A 10418-nucleotide genomic window follows, 5' to 3' on the forward strand; every position below is an offset into this window, starting at 1 on the left:
ACTTTGGTTCCTTTTCCATATGGGATGAAGTTGAATGAGTGGAGAAAAGGAGGAAAGGGAAGGAAATATTGAAGAATGATATTGTAAAAGGATACCCTGTAGTGTGTATTCTTTCTTGGTCCTCTATTGTCCATGTGGGATATAAGCAAGTCTATAACTGAGTCCTACCAGGACATGCTATGATGTCTGTTCTTGTTAGCTCTTTGAAAAAAAAAATTGACACTTTTCAATTAAAACAAAATGGAGGAAGCTAGGTGGCGCAGTGGATAGAGCACTGGCCCTGGAGTCAGCAGTACTTGAGTTTAAATCTGGCCTGAGATGCTTAATAATTACCTAGCTGTGTGTGGCCTTGGGCAAGCCACTTAACCCCATTGTTTTGCAAAAACCAAAAAAAAATGGGTGTAAATTCCATAAGAATTACAGGGGACTACATTGTACACCCTAACAGCAACATGGAGGTGAAGATCAACCTTGATGGATTTGCTCATTCCATCAGTGCAAAAACCATGGACAATTTTTAGGCTACCTGAGATAGAGAATACCATCTGTATCCAGAGAAAGAATTGTGGAGTTTGAAGAAAGACCAAAGACTATTAGCGTTAATTTGGGAAAATATCCAGTTATTATTATGTAATTTTGTTATCTCTTATACTTTATTTTTCCTTCCTTAATGATATGATTTCTCTCTCATCAGATTCAACTTAGATCAGTGTATACCATGGAAACAATGTAAAGACTAAGAGACTGCCTTTTGTGGGGGGCGGGGTGGAGGAGGGAAGCAAGATTGGGGGAAAATTGTGAAATTCAAAATAAATAAAATCTTTCTAAAAAAAGAATCATAGGGGACTGACTGGAAGACAGAGTCAGAGTCTAAAATAATCTTGATAGATTAAAACAGCAATTGAAATCTAATCAAAAAAATTTTTTGTTTATTTTTTAAAATTTTAATATTATTTTTTCCAATTACATGTAAAGATATTTTTCAGCATCCATTTTCTGAAGGATTTTGAGTTCCACATTTTTCTACTTCCCTCCCTTCCCTCCTCCTACTCCCAGTACAGTGAATAATCTGATATAGTTTTATAAGTATAATCATGTTAATCATATTTCCTTTATTAGTCATATTGTGAAAGAAGCATCAGAAAAGAAGGAAAAAATTGTGAGAAAGAAAACAAAATAAAATTTTAAAAAGTGAAATTAATATGCTTTGCTCTACATGCAGATTCCATAGTTCTTTCTCTGAATGTGGATGGCATTTTCTATCATAATCAAATTAAATTTAATAGTGCCAAATCCAAATTCTTCTACTTGGAGTGAAAAACAAAATAGCTTCACAAGTAAAAGATAGCAGAAAAATGACTAGATAACAATTCATGAAAAAAGATCTGCAGGTTTTATGGATTGCAAGCTCAGTTTAAGTCGAGGTTTAGTATGATACTCAAAAAACTAATGCTATATATAGTCTTTTTTGTTGTTTTTTTATTTGAGCCTGTGGACTCTTTGATATAGAGTACTCTTGGTGAAGAAACTCTGTTTATTAGTGCAGGATGCCAATTACTTTTCTACTTAGTGTGTTGGAGAATTATTTGAACTCATTTTGAGGTTAAGTGATGATTTTAGGGTCACAAACTCAGTTAAGATCAGAAATGGAACTGGAACCTGGGTCTTCCTGACCTTGAAGCCAGATCTTTATCTTTTACAACTATGTACATCAAGACATAACCCCATGATATCATTGATCCTCTTCAAAAATGAAGAACAAACAACAGGTTGCATTCAAATAAACGGTGTCTCTCGGGACCAAGGAAATAGTAGTCCTACTATAATCTGCATGGTTGAACCTTATCTGGATTATTGTTTTTAGTATTGGGCACCTGACTTTAGAGAGGATATTCATACACTTGAGAGAAAGTAGAATTAGCAACTGGGAGATAGAAGAGTCTCAAGTATATGTCACATGAAGATTGTGACAAATGGAAATGTTTATCCAGAGAAAGGAAAACTTATAGGGGATAGATTTATATGATAGTTTTCAAGCCATTAAATAATCTTATATTAAACTTGCTATATGTCAGGCACTATGCTAGCTATTATGAAAACACATATAAAAATGAGAGAAACTTTCATTCCGGGGGGGTAGCATGCCCACCAATAAGCACATATACGGTATATTTAAGGCAAATTCAAGGTTGTTTGGGGTAGTGGAGAAACTAGAAAATGGGGTTATCTGGAAACATTTCATTTAGGAAAACTCATGTTTTCACTGAACTTTGGAAGAATCTAGGGATTCTAAGATGGAGTACATTCTAGACTTGGGCTACAATCTAGCTAAAGACCAAGAAATGAAATGTATGTCACATGAGAGAAAGCATAAGCAGGTAATTTTACTGGAGGTAGGGAGCAATGAATAGAGTAAACATGTATTAGATCAGGGAAAGTGAGAGTAAGCTAGCTTATAAAGAGCTTTAAATGCCAAAGAGGTAAATTTGCATTTGTTCCTTGAAGCAAAAAAGAATCACAGAGTAGGAGAATGATATGGGAATATCAATTTGTCAACTGAGTGGAACCCTTTGAATCTGAAGAACCATAAGCTAGAAGAGCAATTAAATATACCTAGTAATAGAGATTTAGGACTAGAAGCTCCCTTAAAGTTAATATAGCTCAATCTTTTTTATTTTATAGATGAGGTAGGGGCAGCTAGGTGGTTCAGTGGATAGAGCACCGTTCCTGGAGTCAGGAGTACCTGAGTTCAAATCCGACCTCAGACAATAATTACCTAGCTGTGTGGCCGTGGGCAAGCCACTTAAACCCATTGCCGTGAAAAAAAACCCTAAAAAAATGATATGAGAGAACTGAGACTCAAAGAGCTTAATAAACTTGTTTGAGATGCAGTTGATATAGTGTTGGACCTAGAATCAGGAAATCCTGAGTTCAAAATCTGACTCGGACAATTACCAGTAGTTTGATACTTTTAAGACACACTCTCTCTCTCAGCCTCATCTGTAAAATGGGGACAAAAATGGATTTTCATGAACAAATGAAATAATTGTAAAGCACTATATAAATTCTAGCTATTATGATTATAGCCTTTCCTCTATATTCACTTGCTCTGCTTGGCCTCTAGGAGGAATAATTGGGATCTACTTATGAAAGTTGAAAAGAAATAAATTTCAATTTGATGTCAGAAAAAACATACTAACAAATAATGGTGGCTAAACCATTGAACAGGCTGCCTGAATAGGTGGCAAGTTTCTCATGGTTAGAAGTCTTTTTTTTAAAAAGTCACACACACACACACACACACACACACACACACACACACACACACACACAGAGCCCAAATTTGTTGTGGGAGGATTCTTGTTCACATATAGTAGGCTAAAGACCCTGGAGGCCCCTTCTAATTCTGAGGTTCTGTGATACTGATAATTCAAAAAGCATGTCGTAGATGCAAATATTTGTAATATTATTTTTAGATTTTTTTAAACCTGCCTTTAGCAAGTAATTGTGTTTTTATTCCACAAACACCATTCAAGAGTAATAGTGTATTATTTTTGTCCTACTAAGTTTAACTTTTTATTTGAGGAACAAGTATCTAAAGTTACAATTTTCCCTGATGTTCTAATTCAAGGGATCTGGTTGCCAGACCAAACATAATTTTGAATTTACCAGTCCCTCTAACACCTGTAACATTACATATGAAGTAGTCTCCCTACCTAGAACATTCATTTCCTTCTGTTACAAGTCATGAATGGTAGAAAGAGTATTTCTCTCTCTCTCTCTCTCTCTCTCTCAAACACACACACACACACACACACACACACACACACACACACACACACACCACACTCCTTTCATTGGTGGGGAGTGGTTTTAAGTTTCTTCTGAGTTTTCCAGAATTTTGGTTTGTGACCACAAAGAGAAAATGTAGAGATGAATGTCTGTTTGAACGAGAAGAGACAGGAGATGGATATAATTAAAGAACTTTCATTTAGATTTGATTTTGGGAAGGGAGGATTTGGAGTTGGATCTGAAATGATTTGAAGGCATTCGTAAGTGCCTTGATTTTTATTGAGTGAAATTTTAAGCTCAAAGACAGAGAAGAAAAAATTGTTAAAATTCTTTAGCTACTACATGAAGGTCTCTTTACTGTGGGAGAGGCTGGGGGCAGGGAGGGGGTCGTTTTCTGAATGGCTGCATATTAGTCATCATCTGGAGTGCTTTGACTATAAACATGAAACCAGAAACGTTGGAGGGAGGAGATATTAACCAATCCCCTGCCAGCCTGTAATACCACATCCTCCACCTGGCACCATTAATAATCCTATTCAATGGACCCTTTATTATTAATATTACTGGTATAAAAATGACCCCACACTTACAGGTGTAACTTAATGAGGCACATGTTGGGGCCAGATGTCTTACAAAGCAGACACCACCATCACAGTACATATCTTTGTGCACGTTTCAGGAAAGAAACCATCTGAAAGCCTTCATTTCAAAAGGCATATTCATCACGTAGCTTTGCTCGGTTTAGGAGTGAAGCTTTTTGACTTAAGTTTAAACAGATGGAAAAAACCTGGGCAATAATTTTACATTCCTGTTGTGATTTTTTAAAAAGTAATTATCTGATTAAAAGTGCCAAATTCACTTTTTTTCCTTCTTTTCACTATGCCGATAAAAATTTGGAAGCATTAACAGTGCTACATCACCCCAGAGTTAGGAGAAACACTTGTCATTCATCTCTACCTGCCATCAGTTACAGGCAATGTTGGGTGATTATATGCCTTTTCACTTATTTGTCTATCAGAAAGACTGAGAAAAATGTAGAAAATATCTTTGCAATTTTCCTTTCGGAAATTAATTTTAGTTAGAGGGTCAGTTGGTCAATATACATTTAAGCACTTACTATGTGAGAATCATGCCTCTAAACCCTGAAGATTTAAAGAAAGTTAAAAACACAATCTCTGCTCTCAGAGTTAACAATCTGATGGGGAAGGAATAAGTGAATTTTAACTCTGTCTATACAAGATAGAAACAGTATGAAAAGAAAATCATCTCAGAGAGTAAGCACAAGAGGTCAGGAGACAGGATACATAGGGAGGATCTCCTGCACAAGATGGGGTTTTAACTGAGACTTGAAGGAAGCCCAGTAAGTCAGAGGAAGAGGATTCCAAGCCTGGAGAGGGCTTGAGGTGAATGTTATGATGCACAGACACAGGGATGAGTGAAAGTGTTGGTGAGGAAATGTAAGTGGGGTATTGTAGATGAACTACAAAATACTTGAAGGGAGTCAAAAAAGTCAGAAAATCGGAAATGTAAGAAGACTGTGAAGGGCTTTAAAAATAGACATCAGAAGACTGGCTTTATATTTGATTCTGTAGTTAAACGAGAGTCCCTGGAATTTACTGAGGTAGAGGGAGGGGAATGGCATAGTGAAATCTGAATTTTGGGAGGATCACTTTGGAAGTTAAATGAAAGATAGACTGGAATGGGGAAAAACTTGTTTTTATTTTTTATTGATATTTTATTTTTCCCAATATATGTTATAAAAGTTTTTCAACATTCATCTATATGCCTATGTAATTTCCTCCTACCCTCCCTTCCCATCCCCCTCCCCTCAGTGATGAACAGTTAGGTTAATATACACATTTGTGTCAAACATGTTTACAGATAGTCATTTTTTGCTATGAGGAATTAGGATTAAGGGAAAGAAATAAATGAGACATTTTTAAAAAGGGAATCAATAGATTCTGAAGGATTTTTTTGGTTTTGTTTTTCTTCCTCTGGATAGGAATAGCATTGTCTACATACAGTTTAATAGGGTTGTCCTAGCTCTCTGAACTGCTGAGAGGAGCAATATCCATCAGGGTTGATCATCTCACAATATTGTTGTTAATGTATACATTGTTCTCTTGGTTCTGCTCCCTTTGCTCAGCAACAGATCCTGTAATTCCGTGATTCTCTAGTCTGACCATTTATACCTATGGAACAATAATATTCCGTAATATTCATGTACCATAAATTGTTTAACCATTCCCCAATTGATGGACATCCCATCAATTTCCAACTTTTTGCCACTTCAAAAAGAGCTGCTATGAATTTTTTGGAACATATAGGACTTTTCCCATTTTTGATGAATTCGATCTGGATGTAGGCCTAGAATTGGAGTTGTTGGGTCAAAGGGTATGAAAAGTTTTATTGCTGTTTGGGCATAGTTCCATATTTCTCTTCTAGAATGGCTGGATAAACTGACAGGAATGGGGGAAAACCTTGATGCAGACAGAGAAGACAAGATGAAGTTCTATACTAGAATGGTATAAATGAAGAAAGGGAACATATACAAAAAGTAAAGATAAGATTGAAACCACTTCACCCCATTTTATTTCTGATAATTAGATGCAATATATCTCAATCAATCAAAAGAACTGTGCCTAAGTTTAAAAAGACCTTCAAACTAAAATGATATTGTGCAATGCTTTTTATATTTTTATATAGGCTGAGGAAGTTTGATCAGCATACCAGATACCATTTATAATTATAAAGCATATTGATAAGGGAAGGAATTCCAGGAGTTTATATATAAATTTCTAGCAAAACCCTTTGAAGAAGAACCACCAGAAGTCAAAATGGACCAGTTCTACATCCTTCTCCTTTCCTGTTCCATTCCCTCCCTTTTTTAACTAGAGAAGGACCTTCTAGATCCAAGAATCTGGAAAGTGCTGCATTTCTATAGTTTTATTGGTGGCTTAGAAGGAACACCTGGGTTTGTCTGGTGACAACATCTGAATCATCAGAACCTAAGGATTCTACAAGGACCTCTGTAAAGGGAGAATTCCATGTCTAAGGGAAACTTCCTTGAGCACCCCAAAAATGAGAGGGAAAGAACTTCCAGCAAGTCCTTGGGAGCTGGTGGTTACCTCCCTGTTTGATCTACTTTCTAGGTTGGAGCCTCCTTTCCTTTAGACTATTGTGCACTTGTGGAAGAAGGTCATTGCTCTTTGAATGGGATGTTTTGTAACAACTGTTCTTACTATATTAGTTTAATAAATACCGCTTTCTAGCAGCTATTTAAAGCTGGCTGTGCAAATTGATTCTCAAAAGATAATCTTGTGTGTGGAGGTAGAATATACTTCTGGAAGTACAGAATGTGAGCTGATGAAATTAGAGAATAATTCCTGACACTTGGGGATGCCCATAGAACCCCAAAGTGCAGAAATAATCAGCCTAGCTCTTGAAATCCAACCTATCTATCATGGGAATAAGAACTGAGAGAAGGATTCTCAGAATTTACAAGGGAGAGAGATGTTGAAAAGTAAGAAACAAGATTTAATATGAGATGAAGCAGGTGCCTCAGTGTGAGTGAGCAGTTGAGGATGTTGCAAAGATTGAAAACCTCAGTGACTAGGACCATAGTAGTGCCCTTAATATTAAAGACATTGTTCAGCATTTCAGTTATAGTCAACTCTTCTGACTTAGTTATTAACACAGATACTGGAGTGGTTTGCCATTTTCTTCTCCAGCTCATTTTACAGATGAGAAAACTGAAGCAAGCAGGATGGTTACACAACTAGTAAGTGTCTGAGGTCAGATTTGAATTCAGAAAACATAAGTCTTTATTTGCCACTCTTTCTATCCAGATGCCTCCAATAAGGAGAAGCAATTCCTTTTCAATTTTCCAGAGTATTTTAGTCTATCATTGCAATCTCATTGTATTTGCTCCTTATTTTAGGTTTTTTTTTATTTTGCTAGGCAATGGGGTTAAGTGGCTTGGCCAAGGCCACACAGCTAGGTAATTATTAGGTGTCTGAGGCCAGATTTGATCACAGGTACTACTGACTCCAGGGCTAGTGCTCTATCCACTGTGCCACCTAGCTGCCCTTGTATATGCTCTTGGTCTTAGTATCAAGTCTGAAGAGGAAGTGATGCAACATAAAGATGTCTAAAAGCATCCTTCAATGTCTGAGAACAAGAGATAGAATTATCCATCAGTGACGATATGTAGGGAAAGTTTATCATAACAAAGTAGTCTTGAAAGGAAACAGGGCCAAGATGGAGTTTTGGCAGCTTCTTGACTCTGACTGGCTCCTCAGAAAATAATGAAACGAGATAGTTTTTCTAATAATCAATTGTCCTGTGAGGTGATAAGATGTTTTATGAGGTTGATGCCAGTGAAAAATGGAATGTAAGAAATATATAAAAGAAACATCAATAGAGCTTATGGACAAAGTAGATATGTTTAAAAGGAGGATTCCTAAAAGAAAGAATTAAAGATGACTTCAAAAATTTGAAATCTTGTGAAGGAGACCCTTCATGCTATCTAACAATGGAAGAAATATGGGAATCTGAGCTGACCTTAGGTGAGCAAAACAGATTAAGTTTTAGATATGTTGGAACTCAGATATGGAGCTCAGGAGACAGGTCAAGTCTAGAGATTTGAATCTGTAACACAGCATTATACAGTGGGAAGTGAGCAGCATTTGTAGTCATAGGGTTTGGGTTCATATTCTCATTTTCTTCTAATTTTTCATTCTTTTGGTTTTGAAGTATTGAGTCATGATTTCTCGTAAAATCAGCAATCTCCCTGAGTTCTATTCTTTGTCTGAAGGATTTGTTCTCCTCAGAGAGCTTTCTTATCTCTTTTTCCATCTGGCCAATTCTGCTTTTTAAAGCATTCTTCTCCTCAATAACTTTTTGAACTGTTTTATCCATTTGACCTAAGCTGTTTTTTTAATGTGTTATTTTCTTCAGTATTTTTTTGGATCTCCTTGACTAAGCTGCTGACTTCATTTTCATGTTTTTCCTGCATCTCTCTCATTTCTTTCCCCAATTTTTCCTCTATCTCCCTCACTTGATTTTCAAAGTCTTTTTTGAGCTCTGTCATGGCCTGAGCTCAAATTCTGTTTTTCTTGGAGTCTTTAGATGCAGGAGCTTATGCTTCCTCCTCTTCAGATTGAGTGTTTTGATCCTCCTTGGGATCACAGGCAAAGTAATTCTCAATGGTGTTCCTCTTTTTTCTCCGCTTACTCATTTCCCCAGGCTGTGCCTTGTTTTGGGGTGCTTCCTGAGCTTCTGAATATTAGTGGGATACCCCCACAAGGATCTCCATGTGTGAGGCTCTGTCTTCCCTCCTGGTCTGTGAGTGACCACAAGCACACCCCTCTGCCACAGGGCTGAGGTGGGGAGGGGGCTGCTGTTCTATGGGGGTGGTCTAGACTGTGATCAGGATCTGAATGTGGTCAGAGCCCAAGAGTTCTGTTCCAGGGACAGAGCTCAGCAGTCTCTCTTCACTCCCCTCCCTAGGTTCAGTGCTCATGCCCTGGGGGCTCTTGCTTACTGGCTTCTGCTTTTGGTTCCTGGATCTGGGCTGCCACAAAGCTCACTGTGTACCCTGAGGGCTGGGCTTCACTGTGCTCACTCTGGCAGAGGTCCCCACGCTGGTCCCCCAAGTTGTGCTTGGTGCTCCTGGGGGTGCAGATCAGGAAACTGCCCCCGCTGCTGTGAGCTCTGGCTCCCAGCTCCCTGAGTCTGCCTCCAGAAAGCTGAAGTTCCTTTGCTCTGGCGGGCCACCCCTCTGGTGGGCCACCCCTCTGACCCTGTGGAGCCCATCCTTTCTGTTCTTTTCCAGGTTACCTTGGGTTGGAGAATTGCCTCACTGGATCCCTCTGTGGGTTCTGTCTCTTGAAAATGTAGTTAGAGTCCTCAGTTTATAAGTTTTGCTCCAGAGCAACTAAGAGATGGTTCTCTCCGCCCCCTTGGGTTAAAATTCTAATTCTTTTACTAAACAGCCAGTGTGACTTCAGGCAGATCACTTAATCTCTCTAGAGCCCAATAACGAAAACAAAGGGGAAGAACTATATAACTTCTAATATTCCTTCCAACTCTAAATCTATAATTCTATTCATATTTTATCTACTATAATATAAGCCTTGAGGAAATAGTCATTGAAAGTAGATTGATTAGAGGATGGAGGTTGAGACCGGATGGATAGCAATATTTAGGGAACACTTTAAGGTTTAGGAAGATATCATATGCTGTCTATCTGCTTCAAAAAAAAAGGAAGGGAAATCTTGCTTTTAGATAGAATCATTCAGTGGAAAAGTTCTCTGAAAGTCAACCTAAACTGATGACCCTCATGATGAGAGAGTGCAATCCTTACTAAATGAAGGTTTAAAAGTCTTTTGCAAATTTCTAATTGAGTAGAAATACCAGAAGCATTCTCATACAGAGACTTTAAAACTATTTGGTCAAAAGACATTTTTAAAAGACTATTTTTATTAACCTTATAAACAAAGAACACTTTGAGACAAACCAAATTGAAAAACGCCAGGTTGAACTTCAAAATCAACTTAAAAAGAAAGATCAAACTGCCTCCAGTATTAAATCTAAAACTTGGTTCTTTTGGAATCAAGTTGAAG

Source organism: Macrotis lagotis, chromosome X (genome assembly GCF_037893015.1).
Source record: "Macrotis lagotis isolate mMagLag1 chromosome X, bilby.v1.9.chrom.fasta, whole genome shotgun sequence".
Lineage (NCBI taxonomy): Eukaryota > Metazoa > Chordata > Mammalia > Peramelemorphia > Peramelidae > Macrotis > Macrotis lagotis.